The sequence below is a fragment of the Symphalangus syndactylus genome, chromosome 11, assembly GCF_028878055.3.
Source record: "Symphalangus syndactylus isolate Jambi chromosome 11, NHGRI_mSymSyn1-v2.1_pri, whole genome shotgun sequence".
Taxonomy (NCBI): Eukaryota; Metazoa; Chordata; class Mammalia; order Primates; family Hylobatidae; genus Symphalangus; species Symphalangus syndactylus.
In genome coordinates, this window is record NC_072433.2 from 120,094,085 (window position 1) to 120,110,523 (window position 16,439).

The window sequence follows — 16,439 nt, forward strand, 5'->3', positions numbered from 1 at the left end:
ACTTGTGATGTGGACATGATGTTTGTCTGTGACCCAGAGACCTGACAGTGTGGACATAGAAAGCTGTGCACACCTAGGGGACTGGTGGTGTGGACATTGATGGTTAGTGTGCGGAGGGGACACTTGTGCTGTGGCCACAGAAGACAGCATGTGTTTCAAGAGGACTTGTGGTGCAGGCAGAGGTGCCCTTGTATCCCTGAGGGAACTTCTGGAGTGGAGGTAGGAGGCTGTGTGTCCCTAAAAGGACTTGTGGTTGTGAAAGTAGGAAGCTGTCCATATGTGATGTGACTCGGCCAGGCGCAGTGGCTCATGCCTATAATCCCAGCACTTCGGGAGGCCGAGGTGGGCGGATCACGACGTCAGGAGATCGAGACCATCCTGGCCAACACCATGAAATCCCGTCTCTACTAAAAATACAAAAATAAGCCAGGCGTGGTGGCACCCACCTGTGATCCCAGCTACTCGGGAGGCTAAGGCAGGAGAATCGCTTGAACCCGGGAGGCAGAGGTTGCAGTGAGCCGAGATTGCGCCACTGCACTCCAGCTTGGCGACAGAGTGAGACTCCATCAAAAAAAAAAAAAAAAAAAAAGAAAGCTATCCATATGTGATGTGACTTGTGGTGCAGACACCAAAACTCGTGTGTTCCTGAGAGGACTTGTGATGTGGACAGAGGACATAGAAGGCTGCATAACTCAAGAGTACCAGGGACTTGGGAGTTTAAAAAAACAAGGCTGTGTGAACTTGAAGAGACTTCTGGTGTGGACCCTGGATGTGGACCAAGAAGGCGGTATATACCTACGAGGGGTTGTGACATGCACACCGAGGTATGTAGACTCAAGACAACTTGTGGAGTGGATTGGAAAGCTGTTTGTTCCCAGCAAGACTTGTAGTGTAGACACAGGAGGAGGTTATACACAAGGACATGTGTGATGTGGCACAAAGGCTATGTGTACCTGAGGAGACTTCTTGTGTAGGTAAAAGGCTGTGTATGCCTTAGAGGCTTGTGGTGTGGACATAGCAGTTTTGTGACACTGAGGAAACTTGTGGTGCAGACCAAACAAAAAAAAAAAAGAAAAGACTGTGTGCATCTGAGGGGACTTTTCATGTCCAGGGGAATTGTGGTGTGTGTGGGTTGGGTAGGGAGGCTGTATGCATCTGAGGCCCCATCTGTGTTAGACGAGAAGGCTGTGTGTATTGGACACAACTTGTAGTGGGAGGTAGAGCTCCTGTGTACCTGAGGTGCCTGGTGGGGTTGGTGTGGAAGATTCTGTATACCTCGGAGTGTTTGTGCTGTGGACACAGGGAGCTGTGTTAACCCAAGGGACTGGTGGTGTAGACCCAAAGGCTGTGTTTGCCACAGGGACATATAGTGAGGAAGTTAAAACCATGAGGGAACTTGTGGTATGGACACAGCTCTTTGGTTTTTTTTTTTTTTTTTTTTTTGAAACAGGTCCTCACTCTGTCACCCAGGCTGGAGTGCAGTGGCACAAACATGGCTCACTGCAGCCTTGACCTCCCAGGCTCGAGCCATCCTCCCACCCTCAGCCTCCCGGAGTGCTGATATTACAGGCATGAGCCACAACACCTGGCCTGGACACAGTTCTAATAAAAAGACAGATAATAACAAGTGTTGGCAAGGATGTGGGAAACGGGCAGCTCTTATGCTGCTGATGGGAATGTCAAATGGTATACCCCTTTTGGAAAACAGTCTAGAAGTTTTTTAAAATGTTAAGCATAGCGTTACCATAGGATACTGCAATTCTACTTCTAGGTGTACCCAAAAGAAATGAAAATGTATGTCCACACAAAAACTTACCCATAAATGTTCATAGCAGCGTTATTTATAATAACCAAAAAGTGGAAGCAACCCAAATGTCCATCAACCAATGAAAGGACAAATAAAACATGGCAGAGTAGCACCCCCTTATCTGTAGTTTCACTTTCTGCAGTTTCAGTTACGTATGGTCAACCACGGTCCAAAAATAGGTGAGTACAGTACAATAGCATATTCTGAGAGCGAGGCGAGAGACCACACTCACTCTAAGTTTATTACAGTATATTGTTGTAATTGTTGTATTTTATTTTATTTTATTTTATTTTATTTTTTTTATTTTTTTTGAGACGGAGTCTCGCTCTGTTGCCCAGGCTGGAGTGCAGTGGCGTGATCTCGGCTCACTGCAAGCTCCGGCTCCCAGGTTCACACCATTCTCCTGCCTCTGCCTCCCGAGTAGCTGGGACTACAGGCGCCCGCCAACACGCCCGGCTAATTTTTTTGTATTTTTAGTAGAGACGGGGTTTCACCGTGTTAGCCAGGATGGTCTCGATCTCCTGACCTCGTGATCCGCCCGCCTCAGCCTCCCAAAGTGCTGGGATTACAGGCTTGAGCCACTGCGCCTGGCAATTGTTGTATTTTATTTTTATTGCCATCAATCCCTTTCTGTGACTAATTTATAAAGTAAACCTTTTCACAGATATGTAGGGATAAGAAAAACATAGTGTATGTAGGATTCAGTACTATTCATGGTTCCAGGCATCCAGTGAGGTTACTGGAACATACCTCCTGCAGATAAGCGGGGACTGCTATATATCTGTAAAATGGCTAACAACCCTTCATGCTGCATGCCTTGGGTTTCATAAGTCTCATCTCAGCTTCTGTTTTCATGTTGCCTTCTGTCTATTCTCTGTGTTTTCTTTTCTGTCTTTTATAAAGACACTCAGCATTGCATTTAGGGCCCACCCTAATCCAGGATGATCTCATCTCAAGCTCCTTACCTTAATTACATCTACAAAGACCCTTATTTGAAATAAGGTCACATTCTAAGATTCCATGTGGACAAAGATTTAGGGGGCCACAATTCAACCCGCTACTAGGCATGATGGCTACAGAGTACAGGGTTTCTTAAGGGGTGATGAAAATGTTCTAAAATTGATTGTGGTAATAGCTGTACAACTTTGTGAACAGACTGCAAGCCATCAAATGGTATACTTTAAATGGGTAAATCATATAGCATGTGAAAAATAAAGCTGTTATTAAAAAAACAAATAACAGCCCAGCCGTGGTGGCTTCAAACCTGTATCCCAGCACTTTGGGAGACTAAGGCGGGTCAATCGCTTGAGCCCAGGAGTTTGAGACCAGTCTGGGCAACATGGCAAAACCCCATTTCTACCAAAAATATAAAAATTAGCCAGTCTCATAACCTAGCATCAAAATAAATAAGTAACTTTAAAATTAAAAATTAAATTTAAAAAATTTAAATAGGTGGAGCCAAGATGGCCAAATAGGAACAGCTCCTGTCTACAGCTCCCAGCCTGAGTGACACAGAAGACGGGTGATTTCTGCATTTCTGTTTGAGGTACCGGTTTCATCTCAGTAGGGAGTGCCAAACAATGGGTGCAGGACAGTCGGTGAAGCGCACTGTGCACGAGCCAAAGCAGGGCGAGGCATTGCCTTACTCGGGAAGCGCAAGGGGTCAGGGAGTTCCCTTTCCTAGTCATAGAAAGGGGTAACAGACGGCACCTGGAAAATCGGGTCAGTCCCACCCTAAAACTGCGCTTTTCCAACGGGCCTGGAAAACGGCACACTAGGAGATTGTGTCCCGCACCTGGCTCAGAGGGTCCTATGCCCACGGAGTCTGGCTGATTGCTAGCACAGCAGTCTGAGATCAAACTGCAAGGCCGCAGCGAGGCTGGGGGAGGGGCGCCCACCATTGCCCAGGCTTGCTTAGGTAAACAAAGCAGCCAGGAAGCTCGAACTGGGTGGAGCCCACCACAGCTCAAGGAGGCCTGCCTGCCTCTGTAGGCTCCACCTCTGGGGGCAGGGCACAGACAAACAAAAAGTCAGCAGGAATCTCTGCAGACTTAAATGTCCCTGTCTGACTGACAGCTTTGAAGAGAGTAGAGGTTCTCCCAGCACGCAGCTGGAGATCTGAGAACGGACAGACTGCCTCCTAAAGTGGGTCCCTCACCCCTGAGCAGCCTAACTGGGAGGCACCCCCCAGTAGGGACAGACTGACACCTCACTCGGCCGGGTACTCCTCTGAGACAAAACTTCCAGAGGAATTATCAGACAGCTGAATTTGTGGTCTCACGAAAATCCGCTGTTCTGCAGCCACCGCTGCTGACATCCAGCCAAACAGGGTCTGGAGTGGACCTCTAGTAAACTCCAACAGACCTGCAGCTGAGGGTCCTGTCTGGTAGAAGGAAAACTAACAAACAGAAAGGACATCCACACCAAAAACCCATCTGTACATCACCATCATTAAAGGCCAAAAGTAGATAAAACCACAAAGATGGGGAAAAAACAGAGCAGAAAAACTGGAAACTCTAAAAAGCAGAGCACCTCTCCTCCTCCAAAGGAACGCAGTTCCTCACCAGCAACGGAACAAAGCTGGATGGAGGATGACTTTGACAAGTTGAGAGAAGAAGGCTTCAGACGATCAAACTACTCCGAGCTACGGGAGGAAATTCAAAACAATAGCAAAGAAGTTAAAAACTTTGAAAAAAAATTAGAAGAATGGATAACTAGAATAACCAATGGAGAGAAGGGCTTAAAGGAGCTGATGGAGCTGAAAGCCAAGTATCGAGAACTACGCGAAGATTGCAGAAGCCTTGGTAGCAGATGTGATCAACTGGAAGAAAGGGTATCGCTGATGGAAGATGACATGAATGAAATGAAGTGAGAAGGGAAGTTTAGAGAAAAAAGAATAAAAAGAAATGAACAAAGCCTCCAAGAAATTTGGGACTATGTGAAAAGACCAAACCTACGTCTGATTGGTGTACCTGAAAATGACGGGGAGAATGGAACCAAGATGGAAAACACTCTGCAAGATATTATCCAAGAGAACTTCCCCAATCTAGCAAGGCAGGCCAGCATTCAGATTCAGGAAATACAGAGAACGCCACAAAGATACTCCTCGAGAAGAGCAACTCCAAGACACATAATTGTCAGATTCACCAAAGTGGAAATGAAGGAAAAAATGTTAAGGGCAGCCAGAGAAAAAGGTCGGGTTACCCACAAAGGGAAGCCCATCAGACTAACAGCTGATCTCTTGGCAGAAACTCTACAAGCCAGAAGAGAGTGGGGGCCGATATTCAACATTCTTAAAGAAAAGAATTTTCAACCCAGAATTTCATATCCAGCCAAACTAAGCTTCATAAGTGAAGGAGAAATAAAATCCCTTACAGACAAGCAAATGCTGAGTGATTTTGTCACCACCAGGCCTGCCCTAAAAGAGCTCCTGAAGGAAGCACTAAACATGGAAAGGAACAACCGGTACCAGCCACTGCAAAAACATGCCAAATTGTAAAGACCATCGAAGCTAGGAAGAAACTGCATCAACCAACGAGCAAAATAACCAACTAACATCATAATGACAGGATCAGATTCACACATAACAATATTAACTTTAAATGTAAATGGGCTAAATGCTCCAATTAAAAGACACAGAGTGGCAAACTGGATAAGGAGTCAGGACCCATCAGTGTGCTGTATTCAGGAAACCCATCTCATGTGCAGAGACACACATAGACTCAAAATAAAGGGATGGAGGAAGATCTATCAAGCAAATGGAAAACAAAAAAAGGCAGGGGTTGCAATCCTAGTCTCTGATAAAATAGACTTTAAACCAACAAAGATCAAAAGAGACAAAGAAGGCCATTACATAATGGTAAAGGGATCAATTCAACAAGAAGAGCTAACTATACTAAATATATATGCACCCAACACAGGAGCACCCAGATTCATAAAGCAAGTCCTGAGTGACCTACAAAGGGACTTAAACTCCCACACAATAATAATAGGAGATTTTAACACCCCACTGTCAGCATTAGACAGATCAACGAGACAGAAAGTTAACAAGGATATCCAGGATTTGAACTCAGCTCTGCACAAAGTGGACCTAATAGACATCTACAGAACTCTCCACCCCAAATCAACAGAATATACATTTTTTTCAGCACCACACCACACCTATTCCAAAATTGACCACATAGTTGGAAGTAAAGCTCTCCTCAGCAAATGTAAAAGAACAGAAATTATAACAAACTGTCTCTCAGACCACAGTGCAATCAAACTAGAACTCAGGATTAAGAAATTCACTCAAAATCGCTCAACTACATGGAAACTGAACAACCTGCTCCTGAATGACTATTGGGTACATAATGAAATGAAGGCAGAAATAAAGATGTTCTTTGAAACCAACGAGAACAAAGATACAACATACAAGAATCTCTGGGACACATTCAAAGCAGTGTGTAGAGGGAAATTTATAGCACTAAATGCCCACAAGAGAAAGCAGGAAAGATCCAAAATTGACACTCTAACATCACAATTAAAAGAACTAAAAAAGCAAGAGCAAACACATTCAAAAGCTAGCAGAAGGCTAGAAATAACTAAAATCAGAGCAGAACTGAAGTAATTAGAGACAAAAAACCCTCCAAAAAATTAATGAATCCAGGAGCTGGTTTTTTGAAAAGATCAACAAAATTGATAGACCGCTAGCAAGACTAATAAAGAAGAAAAGAGAGAAGAATCAAATAGATGCAATAAAAAATGAAAAAGGGGATATCACCACTGATCCCACAGAAATACAATCTACCATCAGAGAATACTACAAACACCTCCATGCAAATAAACTAGAAAATCTAGAAGAAGTGGATACATTCCTCGACAAATACACCCTCCCAAGACTAAACCAGGAAGAAGTTGAATCTCTGAATAGACCAATAACAGGTTCTGAAATTGTGGCAATAATCAATAGCTTACCAACCAAAAAGAGTCCAGGACCTGATGGATTCATAGCCGAATTCTACCAGAGGTACAAGGAGGAACTGGTACCATTCCTTCTGAAACTATTCCATCGATAGAAAAAGAGGGAATCCTCCCTAACACATTTTATGAAGCCAGCATCATCCTGATACCAAAGCCTGGCAGAGACATAACCGAAAAAGAGAATTTCAGACCAATATCCTTGATGAACATTGATGCAAAAATCCTCAATAAAATACTGGCAAACCGAATCCAGCAGCACATCAAAAAGCTTATCCACCATGATCAAGTGGGCTTCATCCCTGGGATGCAAGTCTGGTTCAACATATGCAAATCAATAAATGTAATCCAGCATATAAACAGAACCAAAGACAAAAACCACATGATTATCTCAATAGATGCAGAAAAGACCTTTGACAAAATTCAACAACCCTTCATGCTAAAAACTCTCAATAAATTAGGTATTGATGGGACGTATCTCAAAATAATAAGAGCTATCTATGACAAACCCACAGCCAATATCATACTGAATGGGCAAAAACTGGAAGCATTCCCTTTGAAAACTGGCACAAGACAGGGATGCCCTCTCTCACCACTCCTATTCAACATAGTGCTGGAAGTTCTGGCCAGAGCAATCAAGCAATCAGGCAGGAGAAGGAAATAAAGGGTATTCAATTAGGAAAAGAGGAAGTCAAATTGTCCCTGTTTGCAGATGACATGATTGTATATCTAGAAAACCCCATTGTCTCAGCCCAAAATCTCCTTAAGCTGATTAGCAACTTCAGCAAAGTCTCAGGATACAAAATCAATGTACAAAAATCACAAGCATTCTTGTACACCAATCACAGACAAACAGAGAGCCAAATCGTGAGTGAACTCCCATTCACAATTGCTTCAAAGAGAATACAATACCTAGGAATCCAACTTATGAGGGATGTGAAGGACCTCTTCAAGGAGAACTACAAACCACTGCTCAATGAAATAAAAGAGGATACAAACAAATGGAAGAACATTCCATGCTCATGGGTTGGAAGAATCAATATCGTGAAAATGGCCATACTGCCCAAGGTAATTTATAGATTCAATGCCATCCCCATCAAGCTACCAATGACTTTCTTCACAGAATTGGAAAGAACTACTTTAAAGTTCATATGGAACCAAAAAAGAGCCCGCATCGCCAAGTCAATCCTAAGCCAAAAGAACAAAGCTGGAGGCATCACGCTACCTGACTTCAAACTATACTACAAGGCTACAGTAACCAAAACAGCATGGTACTGGTACCACAACAGAGACATAGATCAATGGAACAGAACAGAGACCTCAGAAATAATGCCGCATATTTACAACTATCTGATCTTTGACAAACCTGATAAAAACAAGAAATGGGGAAAGGATTCCCTATTTAATAAATGGTGCTGGGAAAACTGGCTAGCCATATGTAGAAAGCTGAAACTGGATCCCTTCCTTATACCTTATACAAAAATTAATTCAAGATGGATTAAAGACTTAAATGTTAGACCCAAAACCATTAAAATCCTTCAAGAAAACCTAGGCAATACCATTCAGGACATAGGCGTGGGCAAGGACTTCATGTCTAAAACACCAAAAGCAATGGCAACAAAAGCCAAAATTGACAAATGGGATCTAATTAAACTAAAGAGCTTCTGCACAGCAAAAGAAACTACCAGCAGAGTGAACAGGCAACCTACAGAATGGGAGAACATTTTCACAACCTACTCATCTGACAAAGGGCTAATATACAGAATCTACAATGAACTCAAACAAATTTACAAGAAAAAAACAACCCCATCAAAAAGTGGGCGAAGGACATGAACAGACACTTCTCAAAAGAAGACATTTATGCAGCCAAAAAACACATGAAGAAATGCTCATCATCACTGGCCATCAGAGAAATGCAAATCAAAACCACAGTGAGATACCATCTCACACCAGTTAGAATGGCCATCATTCAAAAGTCAGGAAGCAACAGGTGCTGGGGAGGATGTGGAGAAATAGGAACACTTTTACACTGTTGGTGGGACTGTAAACTAGTTCAACCATTGTGGAAGTCAGTGTGGCGATTCCTCAGGGATCTAGAACTAGAAATACCATTTGACCCAGCCATCCCATTACTGGGTATATACCCAAAGGACTATAAATCATGCTGCTATAAAGACACATGCACATGTATGTTTACTGCGGCACTATTCACAACAGCAAAGAATTGGAACCAACCCAAATGTCCAACAACAATAGACTGGATTAAGAAAATGTGGCACATATACACCATGGAATACTATGCAGCCATAAAAAATGATGAGTTCATGTCCTTTGTAGGGACATGGATGAAACTGGAAAACATCATTCTTAGTAAACTATCACAAGGACAAAAAACCAAACACCGCATGTTCTCACTCATAGGTGGGAATCGAACAATGAGAACTCATGGACACAGGAAGGGGAACATCACACTCCAGGGACTGTTGTGGGGTGGGGGGAGGGGGAGGGACAGCATTAGGAGATATACCTAATGCTAAATGACGAGTTACTGGGTGCAGCAAAACAAAATGGCACATGGATACATATGTAACAAACCTGCACACTGTGCACATGTACCCTAAAACCTAAAGTATAATAATAAAAAAAAGGAATAAAAAATTTTTTAAATAAAATTTTAAAGTGATAAGACAGATACTACACTTGATCTTAGCCAAAAGGCCGAGAAGTGATAATAAATTTTTAAAAAGCAGAACATTCACAGCATCTTCTTGCACCCTCTATTACTCATGTGGCCATGCCTGGTAGAAACGAACAAAACATTGCCTCTCTTCCAGCATCTTCAGCATGGTAGGACTCCCTGAAGACAGAGTCATTGAACATCTCACTCATGACGTTGTTTTTGAACCCCCAAACTTTCAACTGTTTTTGAAAGACAGAAAATTGGCGAGTTAACAGAGGCTTTTCTTCTTTTTCAAGACAGAATATCGTTCTGTTGCCCAGGCTGGTGTGCAGTGGCGTGATCATGGCTCACTGCAGCCTCTACTTCCCCAGCTCAAGTGATCCTCCCCTCTCAGCCTCCCAAGTAGCAGGGACCACAGGCACACACCACAACCCTTGGCTAATTTTTTTTTTTTTTTTTTTTTTTGTAGAAATGACGTATCACAGGCTGCTCTTAAACTCCTGGGCTCAAGCGATCCATCTGCCTTGGCTTCCCAAAGTGTTGGGATTACAGGCGTGAGCCACTGCGCCTGACCCAGGGCCTCAAAGTGCCCTAGACCTCAAGATTATCGCAGCAGAAGTTGAGCACTGACTTCCCAAACCTTCACTTGGCTTCACTTGGCACTGTATTTTTTTTTTTTAAACAAAAACATTAAACATTAATTTATTGAATATTTGTTATTTTCTAGGGATTAGTTAGGTACAAAACAAAATTCCAATAAACAAAAAAATCCAAGCTTTCCTGAAATTCATATACAAGTAGGAATAGACAAACAATAAGCAAAATCAAAGTAGACACTGGGAAAGGAGGGGCCAATATGGAAGCAATTTGGCAAACTGGAAGACTACAACAGTAATCCTGGCAAGAGAAAATGGCACACAAATCAGGGTAAAGGCAGTGGTGGCAATGAGAAGTGTTGGATCTCTAAATGTATTTTGGTGGTAGAAACAACAATATATTGTTGATGAATTAATAGGAGATGTTAAATAAACAATCCAAAATAACGTCAAAGAATTTGACCTAACTACTTGGAAGATGAGAGCTGTCATCAGATTAGATAAGGAGGACTGGGATCAAATTATTTCGCACTGAAGGTGAAAAGCTTTGTTATTAGGTATATAAATGTTTAAGATTGTTATTGGTTCTTAGAGAATCAATCCCTTTGTCATTTTGAAATGAGCCTTTTTATTCCCAGTAACATTTTTTATTCTGAAATCTACCATCTCTGATATAAAATAACCACTGTGCTCTATTATTTTCATATTTATTTATTTATTTAGAGAAGGAGTCTTGCTTTGTTGCCTAGGCTGGAGTGCAGTGGCACGATCTTGGCTCACTGCAACCTCCATCCCCCAAGTTCAAGCGATTTCTCACCTCAGCCTCTTGAGTAACTGGGACTATAGGCACGCACCGTCACTCTAAACTAATTTTTGTATTTTCATTAGAGACAGGGTTTCACCATGTTGGCCAGACTGGTCTAGAACTCCTGGTCTCATGTGATCTGACTGCCTCAGCCTCCCGAAGTGCTGCGATCACAGGTGTTGGCACTGTATTTTTAAAAATCATTACTATACTTGGATGTTCTCACAAGGCAAAAAACAAAAAACAAAACAATTCCAGCAATGTTTATCCACTCCTCACTAACTGGACAGACATGGACATGAGGCCAAATAGTAAGATGAAGGTTCAAATATCAAAATATCCCTGACATTGACCTGGCCCTTTGCCGGGTTTGTCTGGCTATTGGGTTTTCATAGGGTAGGGAAGTTCATGGTGTCTTCCATGCCTCTGAAATGTGACTGAAGATTCCGAAGGGAGCAAACCCACAGCAAATCAGCACCTTTGAATTTCTTGCTGATCTGCGGAGAGAGAAGGACCCAGCTCAGACATCACTTCCTCCATGAAGACCTCCCTGATGCCTGGGACCAGCCTTTCCTACTGTGTACCCCTGTGGCACGTGACACATTCCCCTGTTAGACCACCTCCACATGGCCTGATTCATAGCAGATATTCAATAAACTGGGTGGATGTAAACCTAATACAGTATATTGTACCAGAAATTAGGTGGGAGCCACAAAACACAAGTGACTCACAGAAACTTAAATTTTCTTGTAACCACATTTAAAAAGGTAAGAAGAAACAGGTGAAATTAATTGGAATACTATATTTCATTTAACCCAACGTACTCCAAATATGATCAAGGCAATATGTAATCAATATAGAATCTACATTTCACTAAACTATAGAAACCTGATTTCACCTGACTTGGAGCTCGCCCTGTAGGGTAGGGTAGGGGGAGCCTTTTCCCCAAGTGCATTTGTCAATAACATTTAGAAGCAATTGTATGATTTCACGGCTGCCTGAGATCATGGTGAGAGATTTTATTTTTTAATGAAGATTTTTTTTTTTCTTGAGATGCAGTCTCACTGTTGCCCAGGCTGGAGTGCAGTGGCATGATCTCAGCTCACTGCAACCTCCGCCTCCGGAGTTCAAGCAATTCTCCTGCCTCAGCCTCCCGAGTAGCTGGGATCACAGGCCAAATCCATCATGCCAGGCTAATTTTTGTATTTTTTAGCAGAAACGGGGTTTTGCCATGTTGGTCAGGCTGGTCTCGAACTCCTGACCTCAGGTGATCCACCCGCCTTGGCCTCCCAAAGTGCTGGGATTACAGACATGAGCCACCGCGCCCAGCCCTAAATGTAGTAAGTCTTTAGAACCCAGTGCATGTTTTCTTTTACGCTTACAGCACATCTCAATCCAGATAAGCCACATTTGTAGTGCTCAGTAGCCACATGTGGCTACTGTATTGAGCAGCACAGATTTAGGGCATCTGCAAAATATAGTAGTTATTATGCTGAGCCCTTTATACCCACATCCCTGTGACACAAATGATTAGAATCAGCCTGCTCCGCCTGCCTCGTGCTTCTGCCACGCTAGGTGATCTGATAAAGGATTCACTTGAATTATTGTGTTTAATCTTCCCAGCAGTCCTGTAAATAAACACCACTATGACACTCACTTTCCCAATGAAGACACTGAGGATTAGAGATATTAGGAAACTAGCCCAAAGCTGCACAGCCTCTGAGTGAGGTAGCCAAGCCAGGAAGCCTTAGGCAGAAGATTTTCCCACAAACAGCCTCCACATGGTTTCCCCAAAGCCCCACATGCACCTTCTAAAGCAGGTTCCTTGCATTTTGAAATAGAAGCCTATCTGTACATTCTTTCAGGCTGAGTTCATAAAGATTTAGCTCTAATTATGCATGCATTTTGGCCAACTGAATTCTCACCACCACCACATCATTGGCTGCTTAAAATGTTATTAAGAAATCAGGTGTGGGCTTGATTGCATCCATCTATCCACTTTTAGTTCAGAAGTTAAAAGATTGTAATTTACTGTCCTATTGATTTGATTTATGTTTTCCAGTTAGGCAGGCTGTTGTTTTTCAAGCAGAGATCAGAACAGGAAATGGCTGTTTCGACTTCTGTCTATGTTTTGCAATGTGATTTAAGTTGTTCTGCATTTTGGGCTTAGATGTGCCAAACTGCATTACCTTCAACTTTCTCCAGTAGCTTGCAGGGTGCTATAGAACTAGCTACAAGCAGGTCATTCAGAAGCAGTTTAGAGAAAGCAAGGACCCCAAGTTCTTGTGGCAATTTCTATACTATCTGGACATGGGATTCCTGAGATTAGTATGTTTTCTGTTTGCTTTGGGAAGGGGTAGAGAAAGCAAGGAAAAAAGTGATATGATCCTTGTCTGCAGATTCTAAAGGCCTTAAAATTTCTGGTAACATGTAAATTCTGTTGTTTTGCTGGCTCAGTAAGGTTGATTTTTTAAATGTGGCGACCAAACAATGATTTTAAGTAGCAGTGTCTCAAATTTTAGGGTTTGGTACAAATCACTTGGATGCTTACAAAAATACAGATTTTCACTCTAACCCTCTGCAATGTTGATTCAGTATATTTGGGGTGGGGCCCAAGAATCTACAGAACTTCCAAAAATTCTGTTCTCCAGAGGGCAGTGAGAAAACTGGCAAAAATCATCAGGATCAACTTTTTTTGGAATTCTAGAAATTAACCAAATGGTTGCAGCAATCCAGGAAGCGTTTATTCAAGAAAAATGGCTCTTGGTAAGAACAGCTGGCAATGTGGTATTTTAACTTGTTCCAGTCCTAACCCATTCTCTCTAGCTCCATGGTAACCTTGAAAACCAACAGCCTGCACTCATGAGGAAATCCAGTGGTCTGGCAGCCACCAGAAGGGGCTGAGGTTAGAGCACCTTTGAAGTCTATTTCCCAGAGAATTCTCATGATTTGACCTATCTAGTGGTTCCCTGGAAAACCACTTGTAAAGCTTTCTTTATTTCACCTGACTTGGAGCTCAACCCATGTGGTAGGGTAGAGGGGGCCTTTTCCCCAAGTGCATTTGTCAATAACACTTAGAAGCAATTGTTTGATTTCATGGCTGCCTGAGATTATGGATAACAGCCAGGGCAAACAACAGGCTTAACAAAAAGGCTTAAGAGGAAAAGCTTGGGAATGAGATTTTCATAGAGCTTTGATAAGCTCTGATATATTCCCAGGAATCTAGAAGGCCAGGCATGTGTTGTAGAGTTGTGTCCATGCTCAAGAATGATATGAGAAATCCCTAGGCTGTCACCTCTGGCTGACTTTGAGGCTCTGCACAAATGGGAAGTGAAGGCTGAGGTGGAGTTGCCAATTGTATACTCCATTGCTTATTGAAAGCACACTCCAACATGCACACAAAACCCCTTAACGAAGACTTATTGGTTCCAGTTATTTAAGGAAATCTCTGTCCAATCACTAGTTAACCACTAAAAAAACCACATAGAGGCTTCAGTGGCTAACACAACCAAGGAATATAGACTTTATAAAATTACCTCAGAAATGTCATTAAACAAATGAACAAGAACAAATAGCAGCAAGAACAAAATCTGGTGGGAGGGTGAAGAAAGATCTTATTTCCAGAGTTACCATATTATATTACTTAAAATATCCAGTTTTCACTTAAAGATAAGACACATAAACAAAATAGTATAATCCATACATAGGGAAAAATAGTCAATAGAAACTGTCCCTGAGGAAGTCCAGATGTTGGATTTACTAAAGATTTCCAATTAGTTACCTTCAATATGTTCAAATAAATGAAGGCATTTACAATGAACTAAAGAAAAGTTTGAGAATAATGTCTCATCAAATAGTTAATATCAAAAGATAGAATTATAAAAATAACCAAATATAAATTCTGAAGTGGAAAAGCACAATAACTGAGATGAAAAATTTACTAGAGGAGCTCAACAGCAGATTTGAGTAGTCAGAAGAAATAATCAGACAACCTGAAGATAGATCAATTGAGATTATCCAACCTGAGGACAAGCAAGAAAAATGAATGGAAAGAAAAATGAGCAGAGCCTTGGAGACCTGTAGAACACTGTAAGTATCCCAACAAACACATAATAAGACCCAGAAAAAAAGGATAGAAAGGAACAAAAGGAATATTTGCAGCCTGGACAACATGGCGAAACCCTATCTCTAAAAAAAAAAAATACAAAAATTAGCTGGATGTGGTAGTGCACACTTGGGGTCCCAGCTACTTGAAAGGCTGAGGTGGGAGGATTGCTTGAGCTCAGGAAGTGAATGTTGCAGTGAGCCAAGATGGCACCAGCCTGGGTGACAGTAAGACCTTGTTTTTTTTTTTTTTTTTTTTTTTTTTTTTTTTTGAGAGGGAGTCTCGTTGTGTCGCCCAGGCTGGAGTGCAGTGGTGCAATCTCGGCTCACTGCAAGCTCTGCCTCCCAGGTTCACGCCATTCTCCTGCCTCAGCCTCTCTGAGTAGCTGGGACTACAGGCGCCCGCCACCACGACGGCTAATTTTTTTTTGTATTTTTAATAGAGACGGAGTTTCATTTTGGTCTCGATCTCCTGACCTCGTGATCTGCCTGCCTCGGCCTCCCAAAGTGCTGGGATTACAAGCGTGAGCCACCGTGCCCGGCCCAAGACCTTGACTTAAAAATAATTTTTTGAAGAAATAATAGCTGAAAACGCCCCAGTTTTTTTTAATTTACACATCCAAGCCCAACAAACTCCAAGTAGAATAAATAGAAAGAGAACCACACCAAGACACATCATAATCAGATTGTTGAAAGACAAAGAGAGAATCTCTAAAAAGTAGCAAGAGAAAATTGACTCTTTACATTCACAAGAGCCTTGTAATATTAATAGCTGATTTCTCATTAGGAACCACAGAGGCCAGACAAAAGAAAAAACATTGTTAACTAAGAATTTTGTATCTGACAAAACTATTTTTTAAAAATGAAGGAGACCTTCCTTCCTTCCTTCCTTCCTTCCTTCCTTCCTTCCTTCCTTCCTTCCTTCCTTCCTTTCTTTCTTCCTTTCTTTCTTTCTTTCTCTTTCTTTCCCTCTCTGGCCCAGGCTACAATCTACTCGGCTTGCGGACTGCCGGCGCGCGCCACCGCTGCCTGCCTTTTCTCCTTTGGATGCAGGCACGCGTTCGCCATCTTGGCCACGCTGGTCGCCAGCTCCTGACGCCAAGTGCTCTGCCCGCCTCAGCCTTCCAAGGTACTGGGACTACAGACGGAGTCTCACTCACCCAGTGCTCGGTGTTGCCCGGGCTGGAGGGCGGTGGCGTGGTCTGGCCTCGCGGCAGCCTCTACCCCCCAGCCGCCTGCCTTGGCCTGCCAGGGTGCTGGGATTGCAGCCCCTGCCCGGCCGCCGCCCCATCTGGAAGGTGGGGAGCGCCTCTGCCCGGCCGCCCCGTCTGGGAGGTGAGGAGCACCTCTGCCCGGCCGCCCCGTCTGGGAAGTGAGGAGCGCCTCTGCCCGGCCGCCCCGTCTGGGAAGTGAGGAGCGCCTCTGCCCGGCCACCCACCGTCTGGGAAGTGAGGAGCGCCTCTGCCCGGCCACCCACCGTCTGGGAAG

The 16,439-nt window shown here is 43.0% G+C and overlaps 1 non-coding gene across 1 annotated transcript; it reads right to left on the reverse strand.

The window, feature by feature from the left end:
* Window positions 1-9,296: 9,296 nt before the first annotated feature.
* On the reverse strand, window positions 9,297-9,496 carry LOC129457958 (U2 spliceosomal RNA). The gene has a single exon (XR_008649486.1). It is a non-coding gene; the product is annotated as a U2 spliceosomal RNA (small nuclear RNA).
* Between the last annotated feature and the right edge of the window lie 6,943 nt (window positions 9,497-16,439).